Here is a 20,792-nt window from a genome sequence, read left to right on the forward strand (position 1 = left end):
ATAAGTATCATCACTGAGCGATCAGAACTCGCGGCCAAACGACAAGAAACAACAACAAAGAAATGTGCTTTACGGAGCCAAAATGGCTAAAAACGTCTTACCTTAGCTGTTGTTCTGATCAAAAGTTGTGTTCAATGGCATTAAAAAGAGAAAAACGCTGCTGAAGGTTAATCCATCATCATATTTATGGCAATAAACGTAGTTTTCTATAGAGTGTAACATAGCTTTCGGTTTGGGCAAACTGCGTGCGCATCACTCTCAATCCTCAATGGCAATGTTTAGATGGATTTAGGAACCCCCCCTCGATTCTATTGGCTCTAACGGTTCAAAAGAGGTGTCAATCACCAAAATCGACCAATGGGTTTGCTGGAGTCAGGAGGCCTGTTAATTTATTCCGGCAATTACTCAGACCTACTAATTAACTTAACAGAAGCTATTGAGTCTACTGAGTTTACTGCCAGGCTCGGATCCACCTGGATCAGCAAGGTCTCACCTCTACTAACTCCTAAAGAACCAGGTTCAATTAACTGCTGTTTAAATTCAGATGACGCACTAAATCCGTATAAGCGATCCCGAAGGATTCTGGTATCAGTAATAAGGTGTGGCCCTGCCTAAGTCTGAGTGTGGCAGTTGTGCAATCTTACCTTTAAGCAGGAGAGGAGAGCGCAGATTTCTTTTAAGTTATCCCAATCCAAAAAGGTGGGATGATTTTATTTGAAGAAAATGGTCCACACTTTTACAGGGTTTTTACCTTCTCTCGTTACAATGTGACAATCATACAAATATATCATGCTGTGGTTATTTTCTAATATAAAACCTCAATTCACAGTTTTACATTTCTTACATTAAATCCTAACTTCAACTGGCCCACTTCAGTTAACTTGTGACATTACATTCTAACTTCAACTGGCCCACTTCAGTTGTGACATTACATTCTAACTTCAACTGGCCCACCTCAGTTTTGACATTTAAATTCTAACCTCAACTGGCCCACTTCAGTTGTGACATTAATGGCGCATTCACACTGCAGCGCGGAGCTTGCTTTAAGCGTGCAGAGCCATGCGGGGCCCGTTTTTGGTTGCGCTTCCACTTGGCCTAGTCTTGGCCCGGGGCTACTTTTTCACCTTTTTTCTGGTCCGACTAAATCGTGGTTCTATCGAGGCCAACAAGCGGGGCCAACAACCGGGCGGAATATGCTAAACTAGTGACGACTAATGATTGGTCAGAGAGAATCGTCACAATTCTCGCGTGACTTAATCCCTAGTGTCGCATATATTAAGGGACGCTTGCAGCATTTTTGAAAACAGTGAACCTTTCAGCATTTTCGAAAACAGTGAACCTAAGAAGAAAGAAACACATACCAAGAAGCAAGGACACGATGGCTTCCACATCCTCCATTGTTGTTGTGTGTTTTGTGAGTTGTGTCGCATTGAAGATGACGTCACGGCAGTTGTATGCGGCGTCGCTCCGCCCGCCAAAAAGCCGATCGCCCTGCCTACACTGCGTTACTATAGTAACTACCCCAGTTTCTAAACTGTAATGTGAGCGCAGCATTAAAGTGAGCCGGGCCTAATGAGGCCTAACCAAACCGAGCGAGGCCAAGCGAGGCCGAGCGAGGCCGAGCGAGGCCGAGCGAGGCCTGCAGTGTAAATGCGCCATTAAATTCTAACTTCAACTGGCCCACCTCAGTTGTGACATTTATATTCTAAATTCAACTGGCCCACTTCAGTTGTGAAATTTAAATTCTAACCTCAACTGGCCCACTTCAGTTGTGACATTTAAATTCTAAATTCAACTGGCCCACTTTAGTTGTGACATTTAAATTCTAAATTCAACTGGCCCACTTTAGTTGTGACATTTAAATTCTAAATTCAACTGGCCCACTTCAGTTGTGACATTTAAATTCTAACTTCAACTGGCCTACCTCAGTTGTGACATTTAAATTCTAAATTCAACTGGCCCACCTCAGTTGTGACATTTAAATTCTAAATTCAACTGGCCCACCTCAGTTGTGACATTTAAATTGTACCTTTTAAATTCTTCCGACAGAATTTAGAGGAATATCCTCATAAATGGTCGGTGATAAAAAACACATTAAAACTTTCATTCAACAATACATTCAAAATCAAAGTCAATTTCAGAGAACTTACCAAGGAAAACCCCCACTCTGGAGCTTTCTAATTCTCAACCAGTGCTTTTATGCTCCACACAGGGACAAAGAACCAAAGACACACCTTCAAACCCATACAGATGTAGCGATTCATTTCAGACAGTTTGAAACGCGAGGGCCGTGATTGGTACGTGATCTGCCCTCGCTCAAGGGAAAACCTCCAGCTTGACTTGAGACCGCCCCCGTGATAGATAAATGTAATTATAATGAAGCCAGCTGCAATGGATCATTGATCCACCAGGGGGTGCAGTGGGGTTCCACACTGGAGCTCATGTGAAATAAAGTGAGATACAGTATGCTGGATGTACAGCGGAACTTTGTTAAGATCCATATTTCACGGATATCATACTACTGTGCTAAATAAGAGACATGTAATCATTTACAAAACATCACCATGTTGTTATTTAACAAAATAATTTTGTTATTCGAAAAAAACGAACGGGAGGAAATGCAGCCCGGCTCTCGATTTTTAATCCTAATTTAATCATCATCTTCACCACGATCATTTATGTTTATGTTCGCCGAATTGACATGAAATCACTGACACATATGAATATACTGTATTCAACTTCATTAAAACGTTATTAACGTGCCTAAACTCAGTAATTCACCAAAAATATGTATATTTTAATGGAGTTTCGTCGGTCGATCAGGATCCCAAAGTGTAGCGGAGGGATCCTCATCTGGATGAAGGGTGTTATTTTCCCCATAAAGAACAAGTCGCTGCAAATTATCCCGCTTATTACATGGCCACATTCTCAACAAAGTAACGACATGACTCCCAATATTAATTGAAATGCTTTTATGGATTTAGAAAATGTTTTTATTGATTTAAAAAATAGTTTTATGTATTGATTTAAATTCACATGCATCCGCTAAGAAAAATAGTCCGTTGTTACAGTTTTTTAAACAGTCTGAATGAAACGGCAGCTCTCAGCTGTGTATTTACACAACTAATGGCCCATCAACCACAGCTCTCTCCCCCCCTCCCCCCCTGATCTTTCTTCTCCAGCAGCTAAATTAACAGTAGGTTACTCTGAGTGACCATAGACTGTAGTTGACAAGCTTACAGTTAGTGACGTAACAACACCATAAAAGCTGGTGGGTTGAAAGCAATACGGGAGGTAAAAATAACTAGAATAATTGTGATTTATTTATTGTGGCTTTTATATTTTTAGGTATAAAATGTTATGTAATTCAGGCTTATAGTTCACCCTTCTCTAAAAGCCTTCAACAATGACAATATTCATTGTAATTTAATAAATCCTTCCAACACACATTGTAAAAAATAGCCTACTGTAAGTTAAGAAATAATTTCAATATGTACATCTTCTGATGTAAAAACAATAACATTATAAATAGTAACATAGCTGAACATGGTATTGCACATTTAGCTTTGAGTGTTACTGACCTGAGATGTTTTTATTACATGAATTAAGGTGACTGAGGCTTTTTAACATACAGGGATGCAAACTCATCAGGTATGAAAAAGGTGACAAGGATCCGAGCCCCCGGCTCCCCCACCCCACGGAATGACAGAGGATTTTAGCAGTCAGAACAACTAAAGCAGCAGTGTTAATAATAACAGAAACGCCAAAGAGTCACATCTAATAGAAATATATAAAAGCATTTATTTTAAATTGTGGAGCAGTCAGTTTATAATTTTGGCAGCACTGTTGAGCATTTTGAAAATGTATTTTCATGCCTCTGTGCAAGGCTTAAGTCTTTTTATCTTTATAGCCACATGGTGTAAAGTAACTAAGTTCATAAACTCAACAAGTACTATACTTGGGCACAATTTTGAGATACTTGTACTTTATTTAAGTATTTCAATGTTTTGCTACTTTGTTCTTCTACTCCACTACAGTTCAGAGGTACATGGTGTACTTTGACTCCACTACATGTATTTAATACCTTTAGTTACTTCACAGATCTGGATTAATTAAGTGAAATATAATCAAGTGTTAAATCAGACTTTAGTTCCACCTGGAGTAAATCCACAAGCTACCCTGCAGTATACAAAGTCATTCAAACTAGCTGCACCTTTAGCAGCTTTGGGAACACTTTCATGATCAATCATTATAAAACATATCATATATATTATTCTGAAATGGACCAATCTGCACAATGACTACTTTTACTGTCGCTACTTTCACTATATTTTGATGATAATACTTTTCTACTTTTACTTGAAGAACATTTTGAATGCAGGACTTTTACTGTAACAGAGTATTCCTACACTCTGGGACTATTACTTTTAGTCAAGTAGAAGATCTGAGTACTTCTACTTTTACTCAAGTACAACACCTGAGTACTTCTACTTTTACTCTAGTACAAGATCTGTGTGCTTCTACTTTTACTCAAGTACAAGATTTGAGTACTTCTACTTTTACTCTAGTACAAGACCTGAGTACTTCTACTTTTACTCAAGTACAAGATGTGAGTACTTCTACTTTTACTCAAGTACAATATATATACTTATACCACCTCTGTTTATAGCCTATGAAAAAAACTATTAGAAATAGAAGGCTAAAGCTAACGTTAGCAGATAGTGACAATGTATGCTAGCTAGCTAGCTCAACGATTCCTTAAATAATATTGCCACAGAAAAACTTTTCAGTTCACATCACGCTCTGCCGCTCCGACAGGGAGCTCTGCTCTGAACACCTGAACAGCCCGTTCTAACAGCTGTTCACCAGCGGTCCAGTCTGTGCCACAGTGACTCCGGACGCACAGTTAATATTAACGAACGCACCCGTAGGTAATGTAGCTGCTGAAGCTAGACCATCATCTCGGAGCAGCAGAGCCTTATTATACATCCATGAGCAGAGCCGACAGGCAGGAAGACTCGAGCACACAGCTCGTACTTCATTATAATATATAAAAAAAGAACACCATGCGTGTCATGATGGCACATAACAGCTCACGGCCGCAGATTACTCCGGGTCCCAGCCCCCCCCATACCCCAAAAATATTTGTATTGCAGATCTACATGAATCACACAAACGACTTATTTTGGATTCAAAACGGCGAATTTCGCCGAAAGGTGACAGGTTTGCATCACTGAACATAGACAGAGCACAACTGAAACATAACATCTGAAACGATGTAACAACATAATACACTTGTGGGGATGCTTGGGATGTGAGGAGTGAGGGACACGGCTTAGAACGGGCGTGTCGCCTGGCAGGACAGGAGAGTGTGTGCACCAGTCTGCCTTGATCTATGAATTCATGTCCGTGACACTCACTGCTGCCCACAGCTGTTTTATAGAAGGAAATTCCTTCACTTCATGAAAGTGTTTTAACCACACACAACTCTACACACACATGACGGGTGTTATTTTCCCCATAAGGAACAAGTCGCTGCAAATTATCCCGCTTATTACACGGCCAAATTCTCAACAAAGTAACGACATGACTCCTAATATTAATTGAAATGCTTTTATGGATTTAGAAAATGTTTTTATTGATTTAAAAAATAGTTGTATGTATTGATTTAAAAAATAGTTGTATGTATTGATTTAAATTGACATGCATCCGCTAAGAAAAATAGTCCGTTGTTACAGTTTTTTAAACAGTCTGAATGAAACGGCAGCTCTCAGCTGTGTATTTACACAACTAATGGCCCATCAACCACAGCTCTCTCCCCCCCTCCCCACTTGATCTTTCTTCTCCAGCAGCTAAATTAACGGTAGGTTACTCTGAGTGACAAGCTTACAGTTAGACACAACACTGTCATTGCAAGTGACCCTCAGTTAGTTGACTTTTATGTTCAACTGCTAAATTCGTTACTGATAAAAAAGGGCTTCTACTGTACCTAATTACCTTAACACTAGAACCGCCAGAGGTTTTTGTATAGGCCTACCTAAACCTGTCAAATCCCGCTATTAGAATGCAATTTTTAACAACATAGGGTGCTACATAACACGCTTTCAGGAAAAGTCAGGGACTGGGAGACTTTAATATTTTATTGAAAAAAAGTTACATTGCACACACACAACACACATCACACAAATTGACCCGATTGGCGGTTCTAGTATTAAATAAACTCACTAATTAATGAAACCAGTTCAATACGCATTATTCTTATTCTTATCATTCTTTATGAGCGCAGAAATAGTCTTAAAATCAGATCTGTGTTTTAAATGAAATCTGACGGCAGGCAGTTAGCTCTGATCACCTATGACAAATGCGCCGCACCTAATCGCTGGCCATTCAGCCACAGACACTGTTCGAAATGGGGGGGAGCTAGGAGGAGCTTGGCTCCCCCAAAGAGGGAGGGAGCTGCCCTGAAGGCTGACTTTGAGATAAATAGGGGGAGCCCAAAACAATCGTGCATATTTGTGTCACACAGATTAGAAATGTTGAGTTTCTGTAAATAACAGTTCTTGAAATAAATAATAGTTATTGTTCATTACAGTTTCTGAATATTTGTTTTATATTTGTGAATATGTCTGGGTGTTGCCATCTGTATGTGGCGGCGCTGCATTCTTACTTACGTTGCTATGATTATGGCGGTGATGCCGGCGCGGTATTTGAAATGTTCATATTGATATTTTTTTAACTCTGGCTGTGTAATGAATAAATATGGCAAAACGAAAACAGCCAAGCGTCACAGCTTTTGGATTCACAAGCAAAGAAGCGAAGGAGTCTAAAAATGACAACGTGAACGGAAAACAACTTTTAGTTGGCCGGCTGTAAGCGGCGTTAGGGTCGAGTTTGACAGCACCACACCGAGGGAGAGGCCTGCCGATGCGGAGCCTGAAGAGGCTTCAACAACGGCCACATCCGCCGGCATAGTGACACCGTCTGTATTAGTAGAAGAGTGTTTTTATAGCAATTGATCGCATCCGCGCTGCTGCGCCAGTCAACAGAGCGTGCGTGTGACATATTTAGTAGCAGGATGTGCTCTGAAAAATAGGGCTCCCCGAAAGCAAATGGGTAATTCGAAAACTGACAGAGCTCCCTCTATACAAATCAAACTGTAGAAGGTGTGAAAGCACCTATTGTTTTAAATAATGGTCGGAATGTGACATGTGAGCCTTCTGAATTACCGTGGGACAGCACATTCTAAACTAAAATGTTCAATCAATAAAGTAACATCTTATCTTATCTTATCTTAATAATATCTTCATATTAATAATAATAATAAATCATACAGTATGTGTCCGAAAGGGAGCAGGAGGAAGCAAACACAAAAATATACTGCATATTAAAGCAAACGATTGTAAAGGTTAAAGTATGAGCATAACACATAAAGAAGTGTAATGTAAACATTTACATTATAATTATGATTATTTAATATATAAAGACTATATATTATTGAATTACAAGATTAGATATACTTTAGTTGATCTAAAATATTGATGTGTTCAAATGCTCTTCAAAGCACAACTGAAAGTCCATGAAACTTGTCTTTCTGTATTTGTGAATGAAGCGCCATCTCCTGGTTAAAACCTGAAATTGAAAATCTTGCAACGCCCTCTTGGAAAATAGTGGGAGGGCTTAACATTCCTCTATACTGGTCTTTGGCAGGCCGTAGGCAGGAAGCTGTAAGCTGGAGTCCGAAATTCAGTGCTACATCTGTATATGTGGGGAAAAGTCATGGCCTCTGGTGTGCATGACTGGACATGTCCAGACACATTCTCCTATGTTATGGCCTAAACCCATTTTGGGGCTTCAGTACTTTTCCATTGAGTCAGGGGTCTCCTGTGCACAGCTTGCTGGGAGTGAAGACAACTGTCTCCCCTCTTTAAACAGTGACACCCATTGTGATAAACTATAATAGGCCTTAAGCTCAATTTACCAAACCCCTTGTGTTTGTAAATACTGTGATTATAACAACATGAAATATAATGCATTTTCATTGTGGGTTATACAAGAATATATTTGATTATATTTGATTATTATTCGATAATATTTGATTATATTAACTTTCGTTTTAATTATTCAACTTAATATGTAGACCTCAACAGGTTCCAGAGATATGGCAAATATACCCAAAGGACCCCAGAGGTGGGTTTTGTTTTTTCTAAATCTCTCTGAAAAGGTCAAATTTCACTTGTTTTGCATCAATCTTGATACAGGGTACTTATTATATGTTTTAGTTTGGATTCCTAAAGCTTTTAGTCTACTATCCCATCATTCACTATAAGTAATAGGTCTTTTTTGGACGGAAACTATAATTTACAGTTTTTTACTATGTTCAATCTAAATTTACTTTAAAATAAAAACATCTATATTGATTGTGACTTTTCTCCATCCAACTCACAGGTTTATCATTGCTTTGAGAAAAAAGATTATTAATTTACCCCTTTTAGAAGTGAAGATATAGTCATTTGTTCTGGGCATGTCATTTTCAAGCCTGAAACCTGAAAAACATGCTTGGGGCTTAACAGGTTAAATAATATGTTCCTTAAATACATTGAAATGTGAAAGTTGAACAAAAAAGTGATGTTGCTTGGTAAAATGTAAATGTAACCTTTTGCTAAGAAAGTACACTCAATATCACTGATGTGTAGGTGATCTAGTATTTAGTAATGTTTAATGGCATGTATTAGAGTCATTACTTTATTTTTTAAAACCAATAACTTTATGCATTCTTTGTAAATTATGAAAAAGGTATATGTACCTTGGAGTCCGTGCTGAAGTTCTCTGCTGTTAGGAGTCCAGATCTGTCTCTCCTCCTCTGGTCCAGCCTGTCTGGATCACCTTAAGGAAACTTTGAACAAACAGATGTAAAGTTACATGTGTGGGTTACAGACTTCTATACATGCAAACAACTTTTTATCTTCTTTTAAAAACAGGTCACAATCGTATTGCTATGCTTAAGAAATTGCTGGATATCACAGTCCTTATACTGTATCTTATCAGTTTGATTGAGTATTATTGTGTAGGTCCTTTTTATTTTACTGTTACTTTGGATGTGTTTTTCATGAGTCAGTCAAATTAATTTGTTTTCATATGCCATATGTATCACAAACGTAAGGGTAAGACACAAACCTATTTAACAAATGCAATGCAATGGATAAGCTTAATTTTCACTGAAGCACACATAACTTCATATCTAATATTTAAAGTGGACCTATCATGCTATATTTGAATAATATATTGTAGGGCCATACCTATATAAGGTATATTTATACATTTTATTTTTCAAAATACCAAACAGATCATGCATTTTATCCATTCCTCATTTCGTTCAATTTAACACTGCCTTTCATGCTTGGATTCTGGGAGAACAGCACAATCTGGTGGCCTGAAATATGTACTACAGCGTCTCCAGCGCTTTCGAATGGCAATGTCCGTGGCTGTCTCCTCCTGATTGGTGGAGTTGGCCCAATAGCCGTAGCGCCACCATCCTGACGTCAGAAAAGTGTTCAAATCTGGATCAGTATGTATCAGATCCGTTGCAGCCCCTTTTTTAAAAGATTTGGGTGTGGAGGAAAATAGAGAGGGTTTTGTTTTTTGACTCTTGGTGAGTTCCCTGACACACCGGGGACACATATTCATGTATAAAAGACGTACAAAGGTGCATTTTGCATGATAGGTCCCCTTTAAACAAATCATTTCCTTGTCACTAAAGCATTGACTACGCTATTCATCGTCCTTAAATGCAGGCATTAAGGCCCCGGCCCCACGAGGACGATAACGGTCGTTTGCGTTACTGTTTAGTGTCATATAGACCGTTCTGCCACACTAGGACGACCGAATATGACAGTAAACAACTGCGGTAACGATAACGGGTCCCAAGGTGGATAGCACGGCATACGTAACGCTCTGGGGGGTCCAACGGCTCCGTGTGTAGGACCTATACGATCATTTTGTGATAATGATGAGGCAATAGCCCCGCCTCTCCCCACCTCTGCTGCTCACCCCCGCGTCAAAGTAAACTGCACACTGAATTCAGATTATTTATCTTTCTCTCGATATGGACATAAACGCGGGTGAAGTCTAATCTGACAGGACGGAGACACGCAGCTCTTCTCATCTGCAGCTCCTCCCGCTGTGATGCAGCAGTGAACGGAGCAAAACTAGGGATGTCCCGATCACCTTTTTTTGCTCCCGATCCGATTCCGATCATTTGATTTTGACAATTTGCCGATACCGATTTTTCCCGATCCGATCTTTATGCAATGCATTAAGAGGAAAAAAAAGCATTCAAGTTGTCCCTTAAGGTTATTTTTTCTTATTTAAATTGGATATTCTATCCAACGTGGATATAGCTTCTTTCTTTCACAGCAGCATTGGATCAGTTCAGTTGTGCAGCATTGGATCAAAACAAAATAAAGCTTTCAGTACTCGTTAGCTTACTGCTACAATTAGACACTGCGCCCTGCCCACTCTGTTGCCAGATTTGAGAGAAATAAGCAACCAGGTCTATGAAAACAAGCCCCAAAGAAGCAACACATACATGATGTTCTGTAATTTGAAACTAAAACTAAGGCCTCAGGATGACTTTAAGACTTGTACATGGTCATTTTTGTTTTGTAACATTGAATACAAAATGTAAAAAAAAGTATTTATAAAAAATTAAAAATAAATTAAAAAAATCCCGATCCCCGATTTTTTTTCTCCCGATTCCTATCTTTTGAAAATCTCGTGATCGGCTCCGATCCCCGATCACGTGATCGGATCGGGACATCTCTAAGCAAAACACACACTTCAAGTCAGATCATCACCCTTAGCTATTTTAATTACCTCTCAAACTATCTAAACTAGTAATAAATATGTTTATTTTTACTGTCGGCCTGGTCACTCAATACTGGATCAGCTACTGCATGAGACAGACACTGACGCTGTCAGAAGAGAGGGAGGAAAAAGAGAGGCTCCATGTATTTTATTATTATATTATTATATAGATGAGAGTAACAAATGCGTCACTTCCGGGCAAAAATAACAGCTCCGCCCACTTTTGGGGGAAAACAATGCTGTCAGTTGAACGGCGGTCAATACAAATTCTGAAGTTTTTGCCAATCCGATCAGAAATGTAAGAAAACCGGAGATTTTTGGATCTTCAAAGAGCCCGATTCCAATGGTCAGACAGGCAAACAATTGCTTTAAGCCATTAGAAATTGACGATCGGGCTCGACATATGGTTAAATATAGCAGTAGGCTATTTATTTTCATAGATGAGAGTAACATCTACGTCACTTTACGGCCCCGCCCACTTTTGGGGGAAACAACGGCTGTCATTTGAATGGCGATCGAGCCTGAAGCCACAGAGATCTTCTGTTACTGTCCTTTCTTCTTAGAGGAAGTACAGAAACACGTAACTCTGGATTTGTTTTAATGTTTGAGGTGCAATAAACGACACAGCAGCTTTTTGGCATGATAAAACTATTATGTTCCGCTGGAGAAACATGATGTTTCGATCTATATTTCCATTGAAAATGCTAACCGCTAGCCGCAAAGCTAGCATCGCAGCCACTGCTCCGTTTTCAGAGACTTTGCACACGTTTTTCACACGCTAGGACAGGGGTCTGCAACCTTTTTGACCAAAAGAGCCATTTTGCTCCTTTTTCCAAAAAAATTAAAATTGTCTGGAGCCGCAAAACATATTTCATAGCTTGATAGCTAATAACGTTGTATTTATTGTTATATCAGACAAAAACTAAAGTTTTTTTGCATTTATTACGTTATATAAAACTGTTAACCTCTAAAAAGAAACAAAGACCTCCTATAAGGAGAATTAAAAATAATACACAGGCCTACTTTAAAATAAATTAAACACAGCAGTTGGGGAGTCCTCTGCACATTTGAAGGAAACAAATATATAATTAAAATGTGCCCACTTTGAAATAAATAAAACATATAGCTGCACCTTAAAAAGAGTTAAAGGTGGGGTAGGTAAGAATCGAGAAACCAGCTCGAGTGCGCTAGAATTTGAAAATACACCACCGGGAAAAAATCTGCCTCTTCCTTCAGACTTCCTTAAAGAGCCCCTCCTCCAACACACACGAACACGCACATGACCAATGAGGGCACGAGATAAGTTTTTGCACAGATCCAGTTAGTTTAGCCGAGCCGGCTCAGATGATTGGTCATGCTTTTTACAGCGCTACGGCTTCCAGAGATTAATTTGTGTATGTATTTATTGTCAAAGCATTTAATATATTCATTGCTATCGGGATGTTAAGAGCATTCCATGGAATATAAAAAAAAAAAAAATCTGAAATAAATTACATTCCCCATTGAATCATGACTGAAGATAGTCAGCTGTATTCCTCTCCAGTGTTGTTTATCGATACGTAAAGGCTGCAGCACCTTTGACAACTTCTCTCTACATATCAAACATACCGGTAAACCAGCATCGTTTGCTGTGAAAGCATATAACTCTGCAGTGTCCAGGCAGAATTAAATCATGTGTTCCTCCGGTACTTTTCTTTGATTTATCCATAGTTCGCTCATCGAGCCGGGGGTCAAGTTATTCACCCGCAGGAAAAGGCGCTGGCGCGGGACCGTAGCAGGATGTGACGCATATTTTAGTTGACCTAATTAAAACCGTTTTGTTTTTTATTTATGTGTCACAGTATCACCTCAAAATACAAGATACGAAACATTTTCAACCATGCAACAAAATATAAATAGTCCTACAAATACTTTTATTTTCTTCTTATTTTTGTCTAAGCTCAAGGGAGTCAGAGCAGAGGGCTCAAAAGGGCCGCATGCGGCTCAAGGGCCGCGGGTTGCCGACCCCTGCGCTAGGAGTTTGGGAGTACTTCCATTCCCTTTGTCTTGGTCTGTAGATGTGATTTGCCCCTGAGCACCCCTGGGTAAATTACCGTACAGCCAATCACAATGCGTGACGTCATTGGTAAGAGACGGACCCCGAACACATATGGTACCCCGAACACATATGGTACCGACACCGGATTCAAACCTGGGTCCTCCGCATGCAAACTAAGTCCCTATACAGTACATGGAACACCAGCTCTACCAGGTGAGCTATATGGCGGCCCTCGGTTCTGATAGGCCAGAAGTCAGTTTGATTGCATTCAGGCTCGATTGCTTATCCTGTCTGGGTAGCCCGGATGATGCTGCGTCGACATTTGTGACGTCGAATTTTATGTTATTAATTTTTTTTACTTGAATTTTTGGGATCTGAATTAATTTGACCATTCAAATTTGTGTAACTTGAATTGTTACATTTTTATTTGACATAGGTAAAAAAATGAAGATAAATTATTTTCAAAGTACTTATTTTCAATGCTATAAATTCGGTGTCTGATAAAATTCAAATAGAGGGGCGAAGTTCCGCCCATGTACTTCCGACCCATGGGACCTTATTTCGGAAAAATTATGTATTGAAGTCAATGGGGAGAGAAAACTTATCTTTCGATCCCGTTTGAATTACATATATGATGTTTGTCAATCTTAAAACATAATTTCCATGTCAAAAAAGTCACAGTTTGTCGTTTAACTTTTTGAAATATAATAAGACTATGAAAAATACGCAACTAAAAAGACTACGAATCCGTTTGTCGTGTAAGTGATGTCATAACTGATGTCATAATTGTATTCCTCCATAAAATATAAGAGATAGCTAAGATAAGATAACTTTAACAAGACGCCTGTGTGCTTAGTACCAAGTTGTAATCATACCAGCAATGGGTCTTGCTCGTTCTTTCGCTTCCCGTCTGATGAAAGGACCAGGAGTGGCTGGATCAAGTTAGCTATCTAGCTAGTAGCAAGCACGTTAGTTAGCATTACAGCCTTACGGCCCGTCTACACTACAGGCATCAACAAATCTTGAAGCTGGGCGTGTCTGAAGCTTGGCGATTTTTGCGAGCAACGCGACCAACAACCAATCACATGAATCTCCCGCCCCCGACATACAAAGCAATAGCAATGTTAAAACGAAGTAAACTGGATATAAACTCTCCAAACAGACGAAAAACCTAACAGTTTCACCCACTGTCTCTGCCACCTCCCTCCATGCCTGGTTCCTCCGGTTTGTATCCCGGTAAATAGTTCTGGTCGTAAAGAACCGGGTGATTTGCTACCGTAATATCTCGTTTGGAATATGAGGAAATGACTCTCCCAGCTTGCACGCGGTTTGATTGGCAGCGCTTGCACTGGCGGGATTTGCATAAACGGGATTTGATTGGCTGATGCCAAGCATCGAGCCTCAAAAGTTGCGATAGATGCTCGTGATGCTTGCAAAGCCATGCTCCCCACAATGCAGTTCGGCGAAGATTAAAAATCTTCTACGTCACCCCATTCAAGTGAATGGGCGAAGCGTTGAAAGCATTTTTCGATGCCTGTAGTGTAGACGGGCCGTTAGCCTTGTCATTTTTATTAGCCTTAACCAGTGGCGGCGCCAGAGATTTTCTCTAGGGGGTGCTGTGGGGTAGCTTGACGTTTCATAGAGGGTGCTCAAACTTTAAGGGTTTCCCATTAATGCACCAGCGCTACAGTTGAATTTTCTACTGCAACTCATACTTGTCAACCCTCCCGATTTTCGCGGGAGACTCCCGATTTCATTGCCCTCTCCCGGTTTCCTCCCGGGGTCATATTTCTCCCGCATTTCTCCCGATTTCTCACAAAATTAGATTTACACACAACTGTTTCCACTCGGACTTTAATACAGCTGAACCATTGTTTGGTTTCTATGGTAACACGTCTCTTTAGTTGCGCGCGCAACTGAAAGTCTGACAGAGTGAGGCAGATAGTCACAGAAAACAGAACAAAAATCGACAACTACTCTCCTCTCTGCTCACTCTTTTCCTGCCCACACATATGCTCCATCAAGGATGGTGCTACAGGCAGCAAGGCATTGCACTTAGAACTACAATATACACATTTTAATGTTAATCTAACAGCTCCGGTGTTCCGGATTAACTTGTTTTCCGATCAACTTGTTTCCCGATCAACTCGTTTCAGTGGGGTGCGTGGCTTTCGACTGAAATACACATTTCGATCGCTTTCTTCTGTCGTTTACATATATCTTTTGGTATATTTGGCTTCTTAGGAACACGTTGATGCACATCCAGTACCAATGTGTGAGGTTGTGATTACGATGGCGATATCCGGACGCTAACAGCGAAGACTACAACAAGACAAACGAGTTGCTCGAATAAATCATTTAAACCGGCTATTGTTGCCAGACTTATTAAGGAATATCGTTGTTAATGTCCAAGTCCATCTGTGTATACCTTCAGACAGCCTCCAAGTGAAGCACACGGTGTTTACTTTGTGGATATTTAGACTTTAAAATGCTGCTTCGTCATGAATGTTGGTGTCGGCAAACAACATTACGAATCCTCTATTCAAACATAAAATTCAATGTGCATCGACATGAAAATAACAAAAAAGTTCATGCTGGACTCAAACCCGAGTCCCAACAGTAAAAATCAATCATGCCCTGCGCGTTATGAGTGCGCCACGAATCATCACGTCCTAACAATTCACCACAGCTCATTTTGTTACATTAACCTCGTCAACAAGTTCTAGAAAAATGCAACCCGACCATCATTTATAATGTGAGCGAATGTATGTACACTTTAAGCCATATAATAAACATATTATAGTAGGCATCTGCTTAGAAATAGTATACTGACTGAGGTCTGTATCAAGCCTCATTAAGACCCACAGAGATCAGATATCCTAGTTTATCAGCCTGCAAGCCCACATTATGTTGTTATAAGTGTTAATTTTACATATAAATGTGTTCTAGTGCAAACATTAACTTCCAATATGCAAATCAGGCCATGTGTTTCGTGATATTTGCCATGCAACATTATGCTGTACAATATAATATTTTGCCTCTATCTATCTCTATAATAATATATATTGGGGATATACAAATATCCCCAATGAGATTTCTGCTGCTATCTTTGCAAAACGAGGTAACAGTCACATGTTATCTGGATGAGTGCTGCACAATACCGTTTTTATAAGGGATACATGTGTGGGTAGTCTTTCATATTAAACATGATCGCTGGTAGATAGCCACAGAAATCGTAACACAATTTAACCTGGGCGGGTCACATTTTAACGTGGGCGGGTCCCAGTTCCCTCGGAGGATCACAGTTTAACACAGATGAAGACTTCTCCACGCTGCTTTCAAACTGTGAGTAAACACCGTGTGCTTCACTTGGAGGCTGTCTGAAGGTATACACAGATGGACTTGGACATTAAGAACGATATTCCGTAATAAGTCTGGCAACAATAGCCGGTTTAAATGATTTATTCGAGCAACTCGTTTGTCTTGTTGTAGTCCTCGCTGTTCGCGTCCGGATATCGCCATCGTAATCACAACCTCACACATTGGTACTGGATGTGCATCAACGTGTTCCTAAGAAGCCAAATATACCAAAAGATGCCTGTAAACGACAGAAGAAAGCGATCCAAATGTGTATTTCAGTCGAAAGCCACGCACCCCACTAAAACGAGTTGATCGGGAAACAAGTTAATCCGGAACACCGGCGATCCACTAGCACCCCCCCCCCCCCCCATCTTGCATTTTGAAATGCTCCCGAAGATTTTTTTTTAAATATTGAAGTTAAAAGCATCAATCTGGTGCACTTTGAGAGCAAAATGAAGAGACCTATGGATACATCTCTCAACATACATATGAAACAGAACTGTAAACAGATTTACTATTTCTTTATAGATATTTTACAAATCACTCCCCTTTTAAAACAAAACGTTGGAGCACCACTGAGATAACTAGACTAAAGTTAACTATCTAAACACACGAGTCCTTTACTTCACTTGAGCTGAGGTTATTTGAGATTCTCAGGCTGACAGGAGAGAGTTCTCCCTCCACTTTGTTGTTGAAAAAACTCCTTATATCCGTTAGCTTGGCTAGCTAGCACCAGTTGCTAACCACAACGATCTCCGGTAGAGACCCACCGGTGCTTGCACACGCACACAAAATGGCTCGTGCCACACATACACACAGAGCAGAGTTTGAATGAAACACAGAGAGCCAGAAGTAAGCTACTTGTACTCACGAGGCCTATTATGTGCAGAATCCCTCTCGCTTTCAGGTGGTTTTGATTGAGTGTCCACACGTGGACGTTTAAGGACCAAAAAACGATCCATTTGTCACTTTGCTGTTAGCAAATAATTTGGCGCTCCAGCTAACAGGAAGTCACTAAAGTGTCACAAAGTAATTTAGCCTATGGGTAGGTCAAAAATCTAATGGGTGCTGGCCATTGGCCTAATCACCTGTGTTGGCTTTATGTTTTTGGTCAAACATTTGTTTGTTTCACATTTGCATTGATGTAATCAATAATTTTTCTAATTTAATTTAATTTAAAAAAAAAAAAAAAAAAAAAAAATTATTGGGGGTGCTTAGGGGGTGCTTTGGCAATCCAGGGGGGTGCTTCAGCACCCCCTAGCTCTCCCTGGCGCCACCCCTGGCCTTAACATGAAGTAATTATGACTATTATTATTATTATTATTATTATTAATTATTACAAAAAAATGAAGGTGGAGGGAGATGCATGCTTGACTATTTCAAAGTTAATTAACAGCTGTATAATTTGTATAATAACTTTATCTTTATCATCTTTTCCTTTTTAACAGTATCATCAATTCAACCAAGAGGTAAGATTGAAATGCACATCTGCACTGCTCTGACATCTATACCTTATTTACTTAAAATTAGTATAATTATAAACAGCTGTCATTGAATAAAATGAATCAAGTCTCAATTAAAAAGTGAACTAGAAAAACTAATGAATGTTTTTTAATAAATGCTTAACTATTTCAAAATTAATTAATAGCTCTATTGAATTTGTATAATAACTTCACCTTTATCATCTTTTCCTTTTTAACAGGCTGTAGATAGCGAGAAAATATATAAGTGCACATCTGCACTGATCCGACATGATAAATACACAATAACCTTATAATTATAAACAGCTGTCGTTGTATAACATTAATCAATTCTAATAGAAACACTAGTTCATGTTTTGTATTACAAAAACTAAAGGTGGAAGGGGGGTCTATTTCAAAGTTAATCAACATCTGTGTTGAATTTGTATAATTACTATCTTTATTACCTTTTTATTTTAACAGGCTTTGCTCCGGGAGGTAAGATATAAGTACGCATCTGCATCTCCACTACTCAACTCAAAAACACCAGATTACCTTTGTTAATTAAACGACATTGATAGGTTTAAATTGTGTACAATGCTTTTGTGTTTTTCCCCTTCAATTCTGAGAAACAACTTTTCTATTTTTTATCATAACTTTTTCTTTATCATCTTTTTAACAGATGGCTATGGTTGGATGGACTGTAAGAAAGCATTTGAACTACTCTGACCTGATTTGATTTCAATGTTAATATTATTATATAACGTACATAGAGCATTCTTTTTAATTAGTAAATAAATGTAAAAAACTGAGCAGAAAAACTCTGTGGGATGTATTTCAAAAATAAATTAACAGCTGTTTTGTAATTTGTGAAATAACTTTATCTTTATCATTTTTTCCTTTTAAACAGATGGACAAAGTAAGATATAAACATATGCATTTTTCTGACATGACACTATTACCTTATAATAGTAGAAACAATAGTTAATGTTTTGTAAAACAAAAACTGAAGGTGGAGGGAGATGCATGCTTGACTTTTTCAAAGTTAATTAACAGCTGTTTTGAATTTGTATAATAAATTCATCATCTTTTCCTTTTTAACAGTATCATCAAAAAAAACAAAATGTAAGATTTAAATGCACATCTGCACTGGTCTGACATGATAGATAATTATTTCCTTTTCATTATTATGATTATCAACCGCTGTCGTTGTACAACATGAATCAATTCTCAATCATGATTATTCCTTTAACATTTTGCTAAAAAACGAACTAGAAACACTAGTTCATTTTTTGTATTACAAAAAATGAAGGTGGAGGGAGATGCATGCTTGACTATTTTAAAGTTAATTAACAGCTGTATTTAATTTTTATAATAACTTTATCTTTATCAAATTTTTCCTTTTTAACAGTATCATCAATTCAACCAAGAGGTAAGATTTAAATGCACATCTGCACTGCTCTGACATTATAGATACCTGATTTACTTATAATTAGTATAATTATAAACAGCTGTCATTGAATAAAATGAATCAAGTCTCAATTAAAAAGCGAACTAGAAACACTAATGAATGTTTTTTAATAAAAAAAACTGAAGGTGGATTGGGATGCATGCTTAACTATTTCAAAATTAATGAATAGCTCCATTGAATTTGTATAATAACTTCACCTTTATCATCTTTTCCTTTTTAACAGGCTGTAGATAGCGAGAAAATATATAAGTGCACATCTGCACTGATCCGACATGATAAATACACAATAACCTTATTATAAACAGCTGTCGTTGTATAACATTAATCAATTCTAATAGAAACACTAGTTCATGTTTTGTATTACAAAAACTAAAGGTGGAAGGGGGGTCTATTTCAAAGTTAATCAACATCTGTGTTGAATTTGTATAATTACTATCTTTATTACCTTTTTATTTTAACAGGCTTTGCTCCGGGAGGTAAGATATAAGTACGCATCTGCACTTTTCTGACATGATAGATCATTATTTCCTTATCATTGTTGTAATTATAAACAGCTTTCATAGTATAACATGCATCAACTCTCATTCATGATTATTTCTTTAACATTATGTTAAAAACCTAACTAGAAACAGATCTAACACATTTGGTTAAACACAAGCCCAGAATGAGACGATTTTCTCAGAATGTATGCTGTTTACAGTATATGTTGTTTCATGTCAGCTTCAAATAGGCTGGACAATGTGTTCATTCAGTGGTTTGTTTTGAGGCTGATGTTGGGTGTCAGATTGAGTTGAGTTTCTCAAAGATATAACTCATGGTAGAAGTTATATGAAAACATTACTTATTTAAAACAAATTGTAAGCTCATTATATTTGTATTTTCTTAAAGTAAATGTTCTTGAAATCCTGTGAGACTGAGAAAAACATGTCAAATCTGAAAATGATTCTGAAAAATGAAATAGAAAGCTCCTGCATTTGCATCATTAAACAAAGAGTGAAGAAAGACAACACATACTTATAGGAGGATATATCAAACAAATGAATGACCACTTCTACGCACCTTTACCCAGGGGGAAAACCCCATTTTTTGGGGAAATCAGACATGGAATGTTGTAAAAGGTTGTCCACCAGAAATGATATCTAGGACCAGGGACGTGCACAGACATTTTGGGGGGCGGGTACTCAAGTGAAAAAAGGGCACTTCCCATAATAATTTATAAAAAAGGTTTTTAAAACAAAAAGTTAAATTATAGTTGCACATCTCTGACAATTTATTTTAATACCCTCACAGAAATGTTTAATACTCAACAGAATTCTACAAAAGAATCAGCTAACACAGAGACAATGGTCTTCTTTAGTATTCACAATGCACAAGAGCAGACAACAAACTAGTCAAATTAATAGTTGAGTCAATATCACCATACGGTGCATTTGAGACTTCCCCATTTCCCCCAAAAAAATCTGAGATGTTCCATTGAACTTATTCATTATATTAAGTATACGTTATGCTGTTAGAAATGGATGTTCGTCAAGCTCCCACACTTTTTATAAATGAACTGCAAGTACATGCAAATAGCAAAATGTATCCACCCTGTCATGGA

The 20,792-nt window shown here is 38.4% G+C and overlaps 1 protein-coding gene across 1 annotated transcript in view; it reads left to right on the top strand.

Moving 5' to 3' along the window:
- Positions 1 to 20,792, top strand: part of LOC307038996 (uncharacterized protein) — a 37,331-nt gene that overhangs the window by 9,206 nt on the left and 7,333 nt on the right. Inside the window, exons 4-8 of the mRNA XM_079680706.1 lie at positions 17,710 to 17,730; positions 18,205 to 18,219; positions 18,826 to 18,846; positions 19,133 to 19,153; positions 19,654 to 19,668. The gene's annotated coding sequence lies outside the window, so the exon portion shown is untranslated. The remainder of the gene's footprint in view (positions 1 to 17,709; positions 17,731 to 18,204; positions 18,220 to 18,825; positions 18,847 to 19,132; positions 19,154 to 19,653; positions 19,669 to 20,792) is intronic.

Source organism: Notothenia rossii, assembly GCF_949606895.1.
Source record: "Notothenia rossii genome assembly, chromosome: 5".
In the NCBI taxonomy this organism is placed as follows: domain Eukaryota; kingdom Metazoa; phylum Chordata; class Actinopteri; order Perciformes; family Nototheniidae; genus Notothenia; species Notothenia rossii.